We start from the raw sequence: 16,290 nt of genomic DNA on the forward strand, positions 1-16,290 counted from the left end.
TTCTCTTGAGTTCTGTGGCCTCCCCTAGTCCCGACCCTCCTTACCCTCTCTCCTGAAGGATTCACCTCCTTCGTTGACTTCCTTTCTTCCTTAGACCTAGGTCCTGTTTTCAGCCCCTGTCCTCTCTTCCTTTCCCACATTCCACTCATCTCACCTTCTCTCATCGGCTCAGCTCCATCTCAGATGATTCCAAAATCTCCACCTTTTGTCTCAGCCCCTCTTGTAAGACCTCCAGAATCGCCTGCTTCTCCAACTCAAGTTGCCACCACCGAACTCAGCTTCAGGCCAGCCAGGCCCTCCTCAGACTCCCACAGATTACAGCACCACCACGGCCCCCTTCCTGAGACACTTCCTCGCCAGCCCTCCTGCCACAGCACACTCAGAGAGGTCTGCAGACTCCCCACCACTGGGTCTTGAGCTTCCATCCCCCTGTTCAGATCTTCATCACTCGGGAGTTATTGCAATCATCTCCTCTGAGATTCACATTGTCTTAGTCCATTTTCTGTTGCTGTAACAAAATACCTGAGACAAGCAATTTATAAAGTTTATTTGGGTCATGGTGCTGGAGACTGAGAAGTCCAAGAATGAGCAGCCATGGCAGGGCTTCATGCCATGTCACAGCAGGAAAGGGGAAAAGGAAAACATTGCCCTCAGGAGACATGGAGGTGCTGTGCTTTACAACAACTTTCTCTCCAAGGTAACTGATCCCATCCTGTAAGAACAAAAATGTTTCCAGAAAATTAGCTCAGCTCCATGGAAGCAGCATTAGAGCCCCCATGATGCAAACACCTCCAAAGGTGCCACCACTCCCCAACAAGTCACACAGGGGCCAAAGCACAACGTAATTTTTAGAGAGGACAGACCAGAGCATCCGCCTAACACTCTGTGGTAACCCTCTCTGGGCAGCTAGCTGGGGTAATTTGGACACGGGTACAGCAGTAGCCAGTGACTCTCTCAAAGTTCCCTGCCTCCAGTGGCTTCCCTGACCTAGCCAGCTGGGGAATGGGTACCCTCGCCCACTGCAGTTACATTTCAAAAGAGCATGGCTAGGTCCTCACCAGGCCCTGGTTCACTTGGGAAATGATACAAGATGCATGCCCCACTGCCAGAAAGCTCCCTCTGCACCTCCACCTGTCAGGGGACCAGGAACTCTGCTGGGTGCCCTGCCTTTTCCTTGCACTCTAGGAAGAGATCTTGATTATCCCCAGGCCAGGGAGTATAAAGCGGATGGTCCACAGGACTCTGAGAGGGACAGGGCAGTCAGTGGTGGAGTCTTTTGTGTGTCTGGGGTGGGGGGAGTAGAGAGGCTCTATTTGTGATTAAAGAGGCTTATCCCTAGGATGCCCAGGGAACCCCAAGAACCAACTTCTCCCAGGACGGTGGATTTCCTCACTCCACCAGGGGGCCTGACCTAAGTAGAGGACTTGGGAGTGAGAGCCAAGAAAGGGAGCGGGGTGGGGGCTGCGGGGGCAGGGAGACTTGCACACACACCCCCAATCTCTTCCCCCTGCCCCACGCCCACTCCGTAAGCTTCCCCCAGGCAACAGCACAGCTGCCTCTGATCCCACTTCGTTGCTCTGTGTGCTCTGAATGTAGAAATTTTCATTCAACTTGAATTAACTGGAATTTAAACTCAAACACTGATCATTCAATTTAGTTNGTGGGCGGGCGGGCGCTGGCGACCGTGTTCTTGGTCCTGTAGGCTCGCGCTCCCTCGCGGCGTTGAGAGCCCTGCGCCCTCGGGCCTGGTAAGTGCCGGTGGCCGCTGGAGAAGCGCGCCCTGCAGGGGCTGGGGAGGGGGTATCCTGGAGAGGCGCCCCTGCGGCTCCAGAGCGGGACCCCTGCGGGGACCAGGGTGGGGGCTGGCGGCAGGGGTTTAAGGTGGCTGTGGATGAGAAAAGCGGGCAGGAATCCTCCGGGCACTCACGGTGGATGCGTGCCCACATTGGTGTCTGTAGGGGTGCGCAGCACTGGGGTCCATAACTGTGCTCTGAGTCTGCCTTTCTGCACTTGTCTTTAGGGGGAAGCCTGGGCCTCCGAGGGCCTTGTGTAGTCCAGGGTTCCCCGTGCATGACTGTCCCTCCTCAAAATGTCACTCTCTTTGTCCACTCTTAATGACAGTAGCTGCCTCTTCTGTGTTAGCTGAGGCGACAGGCCCAGAGTCATCTTAGCTAGAAGTGTACAGTCCTTGGCTGCAGTACCCCAGGCAAAACAGGGTCTGCTAAATGCTGGCAGCTGCTGGGTCTGGCACAGACACAGGATTGTTCTCAGCAGTCTGTCTCCCTTCCTGGGCATGCCTGTGTATTTGTGGGTGCATGGCTTTGCAGGTCCTGTCACCTGGGTGTGCATGCCCATCCTCCTGCCTGCAACTGGGTGGCTCTATGGAAAGAAGGAAGAGCAGAGAACGCACTGAGATGTGTGGTTTTCACCCACAGTATGTGCAGGGTTCACATGTGAATTGGCTGGAAAATAAGAAAGGAAGGAGGGCCCAATTGGGGTGGGCAGGAAAGATCTTAACTTGGGTCTAGACTGCTGCCAACGCAGGAAAAAGTGTCCAGAGGTCTCTAGCACATGGCACCTCTTGGGGGAAGGGAGATGTGGGAAGAAGGGAGCAGCTTCTGGAAAACTCCTAAGCATACACTAGAAGATATAGGGTGGAAGCCGAGGGATGGGGGGAGAATGAGGGTGGTATTAGGCAGGCCTGTGTTTAATTAGTGGGCAGCTGGATTGTAATGAAAAGCAGCCGTTGGAGTCTGGAGACCTAGGTTTGAATCAGAATTTAGTGTTCATCCCTACATCATAGCACTGTTCCCTAGACAGGTCCTTTGGGGCTTGGTTGTTTTGTATAGGGGGGACCAATAATCACGATCCTTCCTATCTCCAAGGCAGCCGGAGTCACACATTATCAGGGCCTGAGAAAGTGATTTGGCCATAGTAAGGCTCCTAGGATGAGGGGCACTGCTGGGTTCCCAGATGCCAAGTTGGTGCTTTGGGGAGTCCTTTGGTGGTCTGGAGTTGTTTGGTCTGTGGGTGGTGGAGGGATCCATTTGCATCTTGCTTCCTAAACACTCAGCATAACAGTAGTGTCTGCCTAGAGCCCCTTTTTGTACTTTTGTTGTGGAAACTATGTGCAAGCCTGTGTGGTTTCCTGTAGTTTTTGTGCAAATGCCATCTGCAGCCAGAGGAAAACTGATGGCCTTAAGGAAAACCTTCCAGTTGCTCCCAGCACCTTGACTTTCTACATGAACCCAGGGGACTTTATACTCTTCATCTTGCTTTTATCTTTCACTCACCAAATGAAGCAGTAATAAGCACTCCCCACAGTTTGCAGCCCGGGAGACAGGAGAAGCAGCAGCTTTCTCAACCAAAGTCTCGGGTCCAGATGTCAATGTCAGGGTTCAGTCTTTTAGGGTACAGCGATTTTAGATCCAGGGCCAGTCCCCGTCCCAGCTGAGGAGAGGCAGAAGGATATTAACACATAGGCAGCACCCCCAACACCAGGACATCATGGTTGGATGGCTTGTCCACCATTACTGTCACCTATCACAGAGAACTTTTTGCATGTAATAGTATTTAGTCAACGTTTGTGGAAGGAAAAGCCCTGGGCACAGGGTCCTGGAAACCCCAGGTCAAGTGCTGGCTGGGCTCCCTGCCCACTGTGTCCTGGGGAAAGTCCCTTCACCTCTTTGGGTCTGCTTCCTCATTGGTCAAAATCAGGACATCTCCAAGATTATCTTCCTGATCTCAGCTCATGAGTGTTCCCTTGAAGCCTTTCCTGACCATTGCCCTATCTAAAGCTAGATTACAGCATCCTCATCTGTTCTCTTCATAGCACTAACTATCTTCTGAACTTGGCTTTGCTCTATCCCACACAGTGTAAGCAGAGTGAAAGCAGGGACCACCTTTATCCTGAATCCTGCTGAATCCCCATCACCTAGTACAAAGAGGGGCTCAAAAACTACTGTTGTGCAAGGGAGAGAGTGACTTAAGTCAATAAGGGAGATGCCTTCGTGCTTTCCTAATTATGTTCCGAGGAACTTCAAGTGGAAGAGCAAGCCCCAGAGGCAGGGCACCAAGGGCTCACGGTTCATCCAAGTTACATGTTGGCTTCTGGGGAGGATTTCCTTTGACAAAAGTGTTCTCCTACTAAGACCAAACTAGAAAATCACTGCACCACACCACAAGACCCACAGGCATCTTTTCAGCTCCAATCTGAAATGATAGTACTTCAACTGGAAACAATACCTTCTTGGCCCCCCATGAAGAACAGTGATTCTGATGCCCAAAGTAGTTATTCCACAAATCATTTCTGCTTGGTCATAGAATTCATCCTATAGTTTTAGGCAACTGATTTAATATTCTGAATTTTTGGTCAAGGTCAATATCAAAATGCTTTTGCATATGACACAGCATGTGGGAACTCTGGTCCATGTGTAAGACAGACACTAGACAATCAGGAAACACTGAATGTGCACAAGGTGGATAAGCCACACATGGTTATTTGAGAGCTACCTACTTAGGGTGACTTATCTGCCATTGTCCTCCTTGGGTGTGTCCCCAGGCAGACTGCCCCTGATGTGCCTTGTCCTCAGAGTACGCCCATCATTTTCCTGAGGAGTTGGTGATGGAAGGGAAGCATTTTCTCAGTGATTACTGAGCATAGAAGGGAGCCCCACACAATGAAATAGCCCTGACCTGTACTTACAGCAGCCATACTTTGGGCATTTCCAAGCTGACCTCCATGTAAGACAGTCTCTCTTTCTATAAATACAGTTGCAAATGGAAGCATAACTGCTGGGTCTAACCTATGCCCGAGTTTTTGGCACAATGTATATAAGTTTAGCACTGCTTTTCCTTAACCCCGTCAGAGGAGTTGGAATGACCATCCCTACAAGGGAGAAAAAGCTTTCATTATTTCACTTAGTTTGCTATAGATGGGTGGACTTGACAGGAATAGAGATCTGGACTCTTCTATAAATTCCTTCAGAGTGCTGTTTGTTTTTGTTGTTGTTTTGGTTTGGTTTTTGAACTGGGGATTGAACCCAGGGGCACTTAACCACTGAGCCATATCCCCAGCCCTTTTTATATTTTATTTAGAAACAGGGTCTCACTAAGTTGCTTAGGGCCTTGCTAAGTTGCTGAGGCTGGTTTTGAACTTGTGAAAAATCTTCCTGCCTCAGCCTCCAGAGCCACTGGGATTACAGGTATGCGCCACTGTGCCCAGCTGCCTGTGCTTCTTGCTGTCTCTGCTCTGGTTGACTCTTGTAGGTTCCTGGGTTCAAACGAGTTAGACTTACAAGAGAGCACACCACAGTGCAGACAGAGCTGGGCAGCGGGCTGACCATTACAAAGTGCAGGTATTCATCGAGAGCCTGCAATGAGCCTTGAACTTCCAGGTTCCTGAGAAATAATTCATAGGACCCAGTGCCTGCCCTCCAAGCTCTAATTGTTGAAATTAAACTCAATCCCAGGAAGAGATGAGAACACAGCAGAGTGCAGACTGCATGGCACACACCCAAGCCACAGCTGGAGCTCAGAGAAGCAAAGGGCAGGTGCAGGCCAAGAAAGCAAGCAGCCGGCAAGCAGAGCCCACATGGAGGCCTGCACTGGGCGCCCTCAGCCCCAGCTTGCATCCTGGCTCTGCCCCTTCCTCTCCATGTGACCTTCCATGTGGTATGTGACCTGCTAAGCTTCAGTTTCCTCATTGTAAACCGAGGAAATGATCTCTAACTCTTGGCGGGGTGCGAATGTCAGGGTTCAGCCTGGAAAGCTCCACTCAGCAGAGGGGCGAAAGTATGACACCGACACCCTGGAACAGCTTGAAAAAGGGATCGTGCTGAGGAGGTGACTGCTCTCCATTGTGTCAATCTCCCCTGTCAGTCCTCAGGGAGCCTGTGGCCTCCTGCTGGATGCCCAGGCCAGCCAAGTACCCCTTTTCTCCCTTCAGGTCCCTTTCCAACTGGGCCATGCCCTCTCTCCACACACCTGGCAGGGCTCGGAGGGATGCAGCAGCAGTCGGCCTGGCTCTGACTTTTCCACTGTCCCCTAAGTAAGCAGATGGCCTTACTGAAAGGCTTCAGGGTCCTTGCTATAAAATACCAAGAATTAGAGACTTTACAGAGGTTCAGAAAAGGTTACGGAAAATAGCTTTGATGGTCGAGTAGGGGTCCCTATTTGGTGAGGATGTGGGACCACCCCTCAGTGGTTCAATCTCATCCCAACTCAGGGATTCCCTCTCTCTTCCCCCACCCTCTCTCTCTTATATGTATTTCATGTTTTGAAAGAGGTTTGCCTGCCAACATCACATCAACACTCATGAAATTTTTGTTTATATTAAGCAAAATAATAAAAAACCACCTGACTTTACTCTCCACAATTCACCTTTCTGCTTCATATCATTTACTAACAGATTCTAGTGTGTTTAAAAGGCTCAGAAGGAAAAAAAAAAAGAACAAAGGACAGAAGTGGGCCATGTTGTCCATTTTGTCTAAAATTGGGAACACATTGCGAAAACAAGCGAAAAAAAATTAAATCATTCTATTTAATTGTGTCGCTGGTATGGTAGTAGACTGTCAAGCCTTCCTGGCCAGTAAAGGTCCAAGTTTCTTTTTTTTTCTCTCTCTCTCTCTTTCTTTCTTTCTTTCTTTCTTTCTTTCATTCTTTCACTGGGGATTGAATCCAGGGGTGCTTTACTACTGAGATGCATCCCCAGCCCTTTTTTTGTTTTTTATTTTGAGACAAGGTCTCACTTTGGTTGCCCAGGCTGGCCTCAAACTTGGGGTTCTCTTGGCTCAGCCTCCTGAGTAGCTAGGATTACAGATATGCACCACTATGCCTAGCTAAAGTTCCAAGTTTCTATAAGTATTCCTGAAATCTTATAAAGAGATTTCACTCTCAAGAAAGAAATTGAGATTCTGCCTTTTATAGATAGCCACTAGACTTCGGACATTTGGAGACGACTGTCCTGGTTTTTAGAAGAACATTCATTGCCACTACTTGAGGATAGAATTATATTTGTTAAGTTTTTATCCCTAACAACTCACACAAAGCTTGGCACACAGTATGCATTCAATAAATTCTCACTGAATGGACATTTCAAGAAGGAGCTCATCAGTCATCACTGAGATTGTGTCTTAGGAAAGTTCCTCTGCCAGAGCCAGCTACATAATTTGCGACCCAGTATAGCACGAAAAAATGACTAGAAACAACCCAAACAATCTACTTCAAAAATCAGGAGGAGATATCGATAAAAGTACTGAAAAATAAGCCTTTTCCTTTCTTCCCTGGTCTCTCTTGACACACTGTTTTTATCTGCTAATGGTATTCTAGGTAAAGAAAATTTAAGATTTTAAATTACTAACATGACTTTTACTTTATATGGTGAAATACCAGCTTCAAAGGCAAATACAGAAGCATTTAACTCATATGTGGAATCACCAAAATTACACAGTTCATATTAGGTCATGTATGCCCATGTATGTTGTTCTTACCAGAAACGATGCATGAAACTAACTTGGCTGCTTTTGGTTCGCTTCCTGCTATACACATATTCCATCAGCACTCTGCCTTCAGCTAATGAGAAGGAAGGAGGAAGGCAAGAAGGGAACTGTGGACCTCTCCACCAGCCTGCCTTTTCTTTCCTTCTATGTCAGCTGCATTTTCAGTGCCAGTAGTTGGCTAATGCAGGAAGTAACACACATAAGAAAGGGCAGACTATCATCAGCTGTTTCTCAGAATGCATAACTTGCCTTTTGCATTTGAACCGAGCTCTGCTTCCAACATAGACTGTGGCTTCTCAGGGCTGTCATGACCCATTTACTCTGTCACAAATGAAACATCTTACCTAGCACTAGCTTTTTTTGTTTGTTTGCAGATGCAGGGAATAGAACTCAGGGCCTCGCATATGCTAGGCAAGCGCTCTACCACTGCGCTCCACCCCCAGGCTCCAGTACTTGCTTAGAGACTCTCTGAGTTTCTGGAATTCCACGGAATCCGGTGTTTATGGAGAGCATGAAACTATATGCAAATGGGACAGCATAGAAGAGTGGACGCCTATGTGGAGAATATCTCCTCTGATCACATATATGTCCCACTGGTCCACTGGACTTCACTTATAAAACACAATTCAAAGTTAAAATTATTTCAAAATGCCAATGGGCAGAGCATTAAAACCATGCTTCAGGACCCTCCTGAACTTAAGGTCCTCTGAGCCATGAAGACAACATGGCTTCAACCCGTGGCCTCCCTGTTTGGCTACATTTTTGAATGGTGACCAGTCAGGGCAGAACAGATCTTGTCAGTGTGTTAGAACCCTAGGATTCCAGTTAGTTGTTTACATCTTTGTAAGACAATGGAAACTTCCATTTCTTCCCCTAGGTCGCCACTCCTCTGATTCCATCATTTATCTATTGGAAAAATAGTGTGGGTTGTTTCTAGTCTGTTTAAAAGATTCAGAAGAAAAGAACAAAGGGTAGGAATGGAGATGATCATTGTCCATTTTATCTGAGATTTGCAACAGATTGAAAGGCAAAAATCTTCCAAGAGTCCTTAGGCCTGTTCAAAGATGTTCCCACGCTGTCCTAGCTAGCCCTGATCATTTTTATATCAAAGCTGAGCAGAAAGGTGGGGATGAGAGAGTGATTTAGTTATTGCGTTAGTCAGCTTCTTATTGCTGTGGCCAAAATTTCCGGCAAGAATAGGGTAGAGGAGGAAAAGTTTCCTGGGGCTCAGAGGTTCAGGCAATGGTCAGCCAACTCTGTTGCTGTGAGCCCCAGTGAGGCAGAACATCATGGTGGAAGGGTGTGGCAGAGGACAGCTATTCAGCTTATGGCAGCCAGGAAGCGGAGAGAGACAGAGACAGAGAGGAGCCAGGGACAAGACATAGTGCCCAAGAGCATGCCCTCAGTGACCCACCTCCTCTAGCCAGCTCACCTGCCTATAGGTACCACCCAATAGTCCATTCACGTTATTAATCCACTAAATGAATTAATCCACTGATGAGGTTACACTTCTCATAATCCAGTCTTTTCCCCTCTGAACATGTGCATTTCCTAACACGTGAGCTTTTGACATGACTTTTACTGATTCCTAGATCCAAACCATAACAGTTATCAAAGGAATGTTCTTTGGGTTAGAGAGAAGACAGACACAGGGAAGAGGGCATGTGAAAGTGCCCTCCACATTTGAGGGTGCTTTTTGCACGCAGAGGCCGAGGGCAACCACATCTTCCAGAAGATAGGAACTCCTCTGTGTCTGAGAAGAAAGGGGGAGACAGGAAGTTAGATCCAGAAGCACTGGGAGAGAAGGGAGACATTAAGGGGCAGTTAGCACTTTCTGACTCCTCTGAACAGGTAGCTAAGGCTTTTAACTCGGCTGGAAACCTCAAGTTCCAAGCAAGTTCTGGGAAGCGAGTACTAGTATAGAAAACGGGGAAGAGAGCAAGAGATGAAAGTAAACACTTCTCTCCTTTTAATGTAGAAAGATCAAGTTAGAAAAAGCAGTGACAGATCACAACTGTAAAAATTTGTCAAGGAGAAGCCACATTGACACTGTCCTTCTGATTCCTTTAGTTGGTCCACAGTCTATCTTGGTTTTAATTTATTGTGTAAAACCTGCTAGTTTTGAGTAGCTGTTTCTATCATTAAATGGGTAGGAGCATGACTGGTTGATACAAGTTCCCCAGGGGTCTGTGCACTATGTTCTGACAACCTGCAAGCTGAAAATGAGTTTTACATATTTAAAAGACTGAAAGAAACTAAAGAAAATGTAGCAGAGGATGTAGGTGGCCCCCAGATCCTATATCAACTAGTCCTTTACAAAAAAAAAGAAAAAAAAAAAAAGGTTTTCTGACTTCTAATCTACCCAGCTCAGCCTGGGATGATAGCAAAGAAGAGTCAAGATGGTCTCCCTGGGTATCACCTTCCAAGACCACAATTTAACTCACCCGGGGAGCAGCCAGGGAATTGGGTTGTTTTCAATCCTCAGAGGTTCCAGGGTGCATCTAATGTTGAATGGCACTGCCCTGAGGCTGCGGTCCCCAGTGGGAGGCTGGGGACCGGCAGCGTCCTCGTTGCCCAGCTTGTCAGACAAGTTTAATATTGTGAAAGGCAGGAAGGGCAGGAGGGTGAGGAAGGGAAGAGAACAGAAGGTAGGGAGAAAGAAAGAAAAGGAGAGAAGGAGGGAAGAAAGAGAGGAGGAAGAAAGAAAAAGAGAAATCTCAGGCCCCACCCCAGCCTCGGCATTCTGATACACAGTCAAGTCCAAGAACACTATTCAAAGGCTTGGTCTTTGAAACCCAAACCAGTTGGTGAAGACATACACCCACAGATGGGTTAGTCCGAAGGAGAGGAAGGAAGTGAAAGTTCAAGGCCTCAGGTCTATACCTGGAGATTACTGAGACTGTTACCTTACACGGAACTGGGGCCCTGGGAGGTGACGCAGGCTGCAGGAACCAGTACTTGGGACAAAGTAACACCACCAACAACAGCTATAATGAATTCCTTCCCCAAAACAGTCATTTAGAATAATTTTAACTTTGGGCTCTATTTTCCTTGCCACATGTATCTTAATCTTTTAGTATATTAACTGCATTAACTGATTAGAAGTACCACTTTGGGTAAATGTAGGGATTTACCTGCAACTTCTGAACTACATTGAAATAATTTAAACAAATACTATACATGGCTGGGAAGTGGAGTTGGACTGTTAGCTTTCGCCTCACAGCTGACGGAGGAATTCTGTCCTCCCACCTGGGGAAGGACAGATTCCCACGGGATACTTCTTCCTAATTTCCTGCCCTCCAACACGGTAGAGGAGAGGTGGAGGATTTATAAGAATATAATAAGAATAAGAAGGTGTAGAATGTCTACGGTGTCCCATGCACTGCATGAGGTTTTAACATATAGTTGTCACAGCCCTACAAAGTTAGTGTTATCATCCTCATTTTATAGTTGTGACTGTTGAGGACCATACAAAGTTTGGATTGCTTCTTTTGGATTGCTGGTGTGACCTTCTTAGAAAGAATTCAAGGACCAGAGGCACATGGGACAGCCAGAGATAAAGATTCCATTTTGAGCCATGTACAATGGCACATGCTTGTAATCCCAGCAACTCAGGAGGCTGAGGCAGGAGGATCATAAGTTGGAGACCAGCCTCAGCAACTTAGCAAGGCCCTAAGAAACTTAGTGAGACTCTGTCTCATAATAAAAAGGGTTAGGAATGTAGCTCAGTGGTAAAGCACCCCTGGTTAAACAATACTACCTTTCCCGTTAATAATGAGATCTTAAGAGGTCTTCATGTCTCCAAAGCACTGTACATTCATAGCTCCGGATGTCCTAGCACTTGGCTTACAACAGAGGCAGTGGGAAATTAGAATCCAGGATGGTTGCGGGCAGCACTGTGGAGTCTGAAGTCCCTCCACACCAGTAGCATTGGACTGAGAACCAGAGAGGTATGTTCAAATCCCAGGTCGCCTCTGATGTGATCAACTTGAGAAGGGAGAAACAGCCTCCACCTTAAGGATTTCTTTAGCCAAAATATGGGTATGGACTGATTTCTAAGGTTCTTTCTCCAACTGGGACATGCAGAGGGCTTTCTAAACCTTGGGAACAATGGCTAGTGATAATGGCAGTAATGATGCAATTAGTACAGGATTAGGAAACCAATTTGGGCAATACATAGGGTATTCTGAAGCCAAATCATTTCTTTAACATCCTCCCTCCAAAACTCATGGAACCAGCCTGGCACCATGGTGCATATATACAATCCCAGAGGCTCAGGAAGCTGAGGCAGGAAGATTGCAAGTTCAAAGCCAGCCTCAGCCAACCTGGCAGGGCCCTGAGCAACTTAATGAGAACCTGTCTCAAAATAAAAAATAAAAAAAGGCTGGGGATATGGCTCAGTGATTAAGCAGCCCTGGGTTCAATCCCTGGGACCAAAAAAAGAAAAAAAAAATAAGAGAAAAGAAAGAAAGGAAGGAAAGAAGGAAGGATGGACTCATAGAACTAACGTTCTTCCTCTTCTTTTGACAGAAATAGTGTAACAGTGTGGGGGTTGTTGGCTAGTTGCCATGTAAGTACAAGATTTCCTTGCCCCAAAAGGTCAAATATCTTTAAAAGACAGGCATCTTATGTGCTTTAGCCCACCTGTGAGAAGATTCTAATGCTTTGCAAAAGGGTTATTAAGTCGCTAAAAAATATGTGTTAATTGACCTGAAATGAAGAAACATGATTCATTTATCAGGGAGTTTAACAGCTTCCAAGCTTTCTGCAATGAATCACATCACCTTCTAGACTTAAGACCTAACAGATTTACATCCAAGTCCCAAAGTGAACATTGAAATTTAAATGTGAATGCATGAGTGTTCTCTCCCTCACCTTGGCACACACAGGCACACCGACTGATCAGTCCTTGTGGCAGGGCAGACTGCAAGTCAAGCCGGGAGTCTGGACATGTGGGGTATGTGGCTCCAGCTCTGCCTCCACCTCTGGTGGCATCCCTGGGCCCACTGGGCCTTCAACCCCCAGATCATGGCCCTTCTCTTGGGAGTTGATAGTCCAAGATTTGTTTGTGGCTACCCCAAAATAGATGTTTAACCATCAGAGTGGGGGAGTCACAAACCTCTCTAAGAATCCCACCTATGAAACCCTAGCACATCACTGGTAAAATCTTTTCACCCAATTTCCAGGGCCCCCCAAGTTACCAAGTTCTAGGGAAGGAAAGGTCTTTTAGGCTTACAGCTAAGCCATGGTATCTTGTTCCAAAGAAAAGACAGGCACTATTTTGAAAGCAAATGAGAAATTGTACAAATCCTGCTGTCTGGGAAAGGAAATGAGTTTTTATGTCATTTGGACACTTTTTTTTTTCCATACCTACCACCTAGAAGGGAGTATCTATGCCTCCCTGATCCCAGCGGGCAAGGTGTGCCTATCCTTAAGCATGAAATGATGTGTACTATAATGAGGGCTTTGCAGGGAAAGCTCCTCCCTCCACTCCAGAGCAAACCCTCCTCCAGCCTGGCTCGTCCCTGCCAGAGCCACAGAGCTACAAACTGCCATCATCCTTCTTGCTGCTGCTGCATGGGAAGGGGCAGGTATATAGCAGGAATTCAGGCACAGGCTTGGGCCATGGTGTCTTGGTGACCCTCACCCTCTTATCCCTGCTGGGCAGAGAAGGACATGGGCTCAAGTAGGTTAGATGAACTACTGAAGTTCTAGCAGCCAGCAAGGATGACATTAATTTACCCTCAATGTATGTGACCCCCCAACCAAACATCAGAGAACCAGGCTCATGTTAATGAGCAGGATGGAGGAGGAGGGAAAGCTCCCCTCCTGTCTGTCCTCGGGGCTACATGTAAGTCCACCATACAGGAGAAATTCTTCCCTGAAGCTGGTAGATATCCTCTGCAGTCTCCAACCAGTGACATTCCCTACCCATCTCTCAGAAATCCAGGTCATTCAAATAGTGGCTTAGCCATGGAGCTGGGAAGAGGGTGGCTTCTAGGATCCTGACCTTGGGGGTAGCAGAGTTGTTGTGGACCCTGAGTCAAGTCTGGTGGTAAGCCCTTAGTTCGGATGGAGTCTAAGAGCTTTGACATCATTGATTTGGGGTCTGGAGTGGCTCCCACATGTTCTAGAGTTGCTCCTAGGAGCCATATCATATGCCTCTTCTGACCTCCATAAGCAGAGATGCCCTAGGTTCTCAAGCCCCAGTCTGACCCTAAACCCAAACTTGGGAAGGCCCCTGGGCATGAAGTGTCATCTGTTTTGGCCTGGCTTCCTGGGGGAGTATGGATGTTGGCTCTCAGGGTCACAGTCACTGAGCCCTTTTGCCCCTCTTGGATTTCCTCAAGGCAGTAGCACAAGCTGAGGGTGGACAGCAGGGCAGAACTGCTTCTGATGCTCCTGTCCTGACTATTCACCTGCAGGGGTTCAGCAGAACCAAGTGGAAAGGGCATCCTGCTCTGGACCTGCCTGTAACTGTCAGTGTGATGGCTGCCTTGTCATGGTGACATGAAGTCAGATCCCAAGGCTCAAACAGCAGGTCCAGACTCAGAGTTGCTGGACTGAGTATGGGGTCCAGAAAGCCATGACAATAGCATGAGTCCAGATGTCCAGAAGTTGCCTTGATAAGAAGGAAGTGAGCTAGGATCAATTCCTCACCCAGTGTCACCAGCACCCAAGCTGAGGATGCAGAGCAGGGCTGGCTATGCCAGAAGCTTCCTGGGCAGAGGTAGTTCTCAGCATCAAATGAGAGCTGGGCTCCATCAGAGAAGCCTAATGCAATGATAGAAACTGGAAAACAGCCCACCCTCAGCACACAAACAAGGACGTGTTCCTAGGAGGCAGCACCAGGAGCCCGGGCAGACTGTCTCCAAGCCAGGCTCCTCCTGAGCAGTGCACAGAATGGGTCAGAGGGTGGGTTTCCATTTCAGACAGTGCTGCATGACCTTGAGTAGGTTCCCTCATATGTTTAGGGGGATCCCAAGAGGGTTTACCTCTTAATTACTGTGAGAACTACCCAGATGCTGCTATTATTATTCCCATTTATGAAGTAACCAGCAAGCTACAGCCTGGAGGAAAGAAACTCACTGGCTCCATTGCTCAGCTTGCAAGATCTCCTGCCATTGTCTGATGGGGGGACCCACTTGGCCAGGGCAGAAACCATACTCAAAAAATGGGGTGAACCTATGGGATACAGTTTGGCTCAGTAAATTAAACATAGAGTTATCAAATGACCTAGCAATTCCATTCTGGAGTATCACCCAAAGGAGTTAAAAACAGGCGTCCAAACCTGTACGTGAACTTGTACTGTTCTTGGCAGCTCTGTTCCACAAGAGCCAAGGGTAGAAACAACACAAATGCCCATCAAGAGATGAATGGATGAGCAAAGAGTGGCATGTGCGTGCAACAGGATGCTCCCCAGCTGTGGAAAGCAGTGAAGTACCCATACATGCCACAAATGTGAATGAGCCTTGAAAACATATGTTAAGTGAGAGAAGCCAGACACCAAAGATCATAGATTGCATGATTCCATTGATATATTAAGACTAGGAAAATCTATAGAGAGTGAAAGCAGGTTAGTGGTTTCCAGAAGCTGGGGGGAGAGGAGGAAGGTAGGACTGCTTCATGAGGTTTCCCTCTGGGGTGATGAGAATTTCTGGAACTGGACATGGCAATAGTTGCACAACATTATGAACGTACTTGATGCCACTTAATTGCATACTTGAAAATGGTTCTAGTGGCAAATTTAATGTTGTGTGTATTTTGTCAGGATAGAAAGGGAAAGAAAACATGAAGTGGGGTCCGGGCCAGGTGGGGGTCAGCCAAAGACTAACTGCCTATAAAATGAAGGGCTTCTCAGATGACCTCAGAGGTTGCTTTTGGTTCTAAAAATACTTTTTGGGTCTGGAACAGAGTCTCAGCTTTTCCCTGGGTCATTTTGACCATGGGCAAGTGTGGGGTGATGATATCCAATTGTAGAATAAAAAAGCTGATGTCTACACATGGATCTCTGAGTGATAGAGCGGGTTGTTTTTTGTTTGTTTGTTTTATCTCAGCTTTGGGGTGGGCAGGAGAGGAAGACAGTGATCAGAGGGACTTAAATAGAGGGGAGGGACTTCACATGCCCCTTCCACCAGAGAAGCTCTGCTTTATCTAACATTGTATAGGCTGAGGGCGACATAAAACTTTGAAAAAGCATACAGCCAGAGTACCAACCTTCTCATCGTACGGGTAAAGAAACTAAGGCCCTAAGATGGACACTGACTTGCCCAAACTGAGGGATCTCCTGAATCTAGATGCCTGCCAACACCCTGACCTCTGCTTGACCTCCCCAAACCCCACCCCACCATGCACTGCTGCCTTCACGAATGCCCCCACGCACCTGTCAGGGGACATCCACCACATCTCTTTGGCAAGTCTCCTTTTTTGGGTAGCCATGGGATGGGAAGCGAGGACTTCCCTCACCCAAGGGGCCCTCTCCAGGAACACATGCTGTCCCCAGCCAAATTCCCCTGTCAAGCACTAGCCCACCCCCTGGGTAATGAGCCAGAAGCTCCCATGGGAACAGGACCCTCTTCTGTGTCCCCACCAGGGCAAAGAAAAAAGCAGCTTTTTCCTTGAGGAAATCATAGATGTGTTCATTCAAGAGGGTCAGGGAAATTGTAATATAGATCTTCTCTGAGTGTAGGGAAAAAGCATAGACTCTATTCCTTATTAGAATTAGCCTGGTGTTAGAAGGAGTGCTAAGTATATCTGCAATGTGCTGAGCTTTTTGAAGGGCGCTGTTGAG

General features: G+C 47.4%; 1 protein-coding gene and 1 long non-coding RNA gene across 5 annotated transcripts in view; one reads left to right on the forward strand and one right to left on the reverse strand.

The window, feature by feature from the left end:
- Positions 1 to 323: 323 nt before the first annotated feature.
- Positions 324 to 10,182, reverse strand: LOC125611890. Its single transcript, XR_007342137.1, has 3 exons — positions 9,944 to 10,182; positions 3,294 to 3,450; positions 324 to 712 (listed from the first exon to the last, which is right to left on the reverse strand). It is a non-coding gene; the product is annotated as an uncharacterized LOC125611890 (long non-coding RNA).
- The window catches only part of Tspan11 (tetraspanin 11), a 77,233-nt gene continuing 62,603 nt past the window's right edge, over positions 1,661 to 16,290 (forward strand). For all 4 annotated transcript variants that reach the window (XM_048787683.1, XM_048787682.1, XM_015500752.2 and 1 more), the window contains exon 1: positions 1,661 to 1,748. The gene's annotated coding sequence lies outside the window, so the exon portion shown is untranslated. The remainder of the gene's footprint in view (positions 1,749 to 16,290) is intronic.

This window comes from Marmota marmota, unplaced genomic scaffold (genome assembly GCF_001458135.2).
Source record: "Marmota marmota marmota unplaced genomic scaffold, marMar, whole genome shotgun sequence".
In the NCBI taxonomy this organism is placed as follows: domain Eukaryota; kingdom Metazoa; phylum Chordata; class Mammalia; order Rodentia; family Sciuridae; genus Marmota; species Marmota marmota.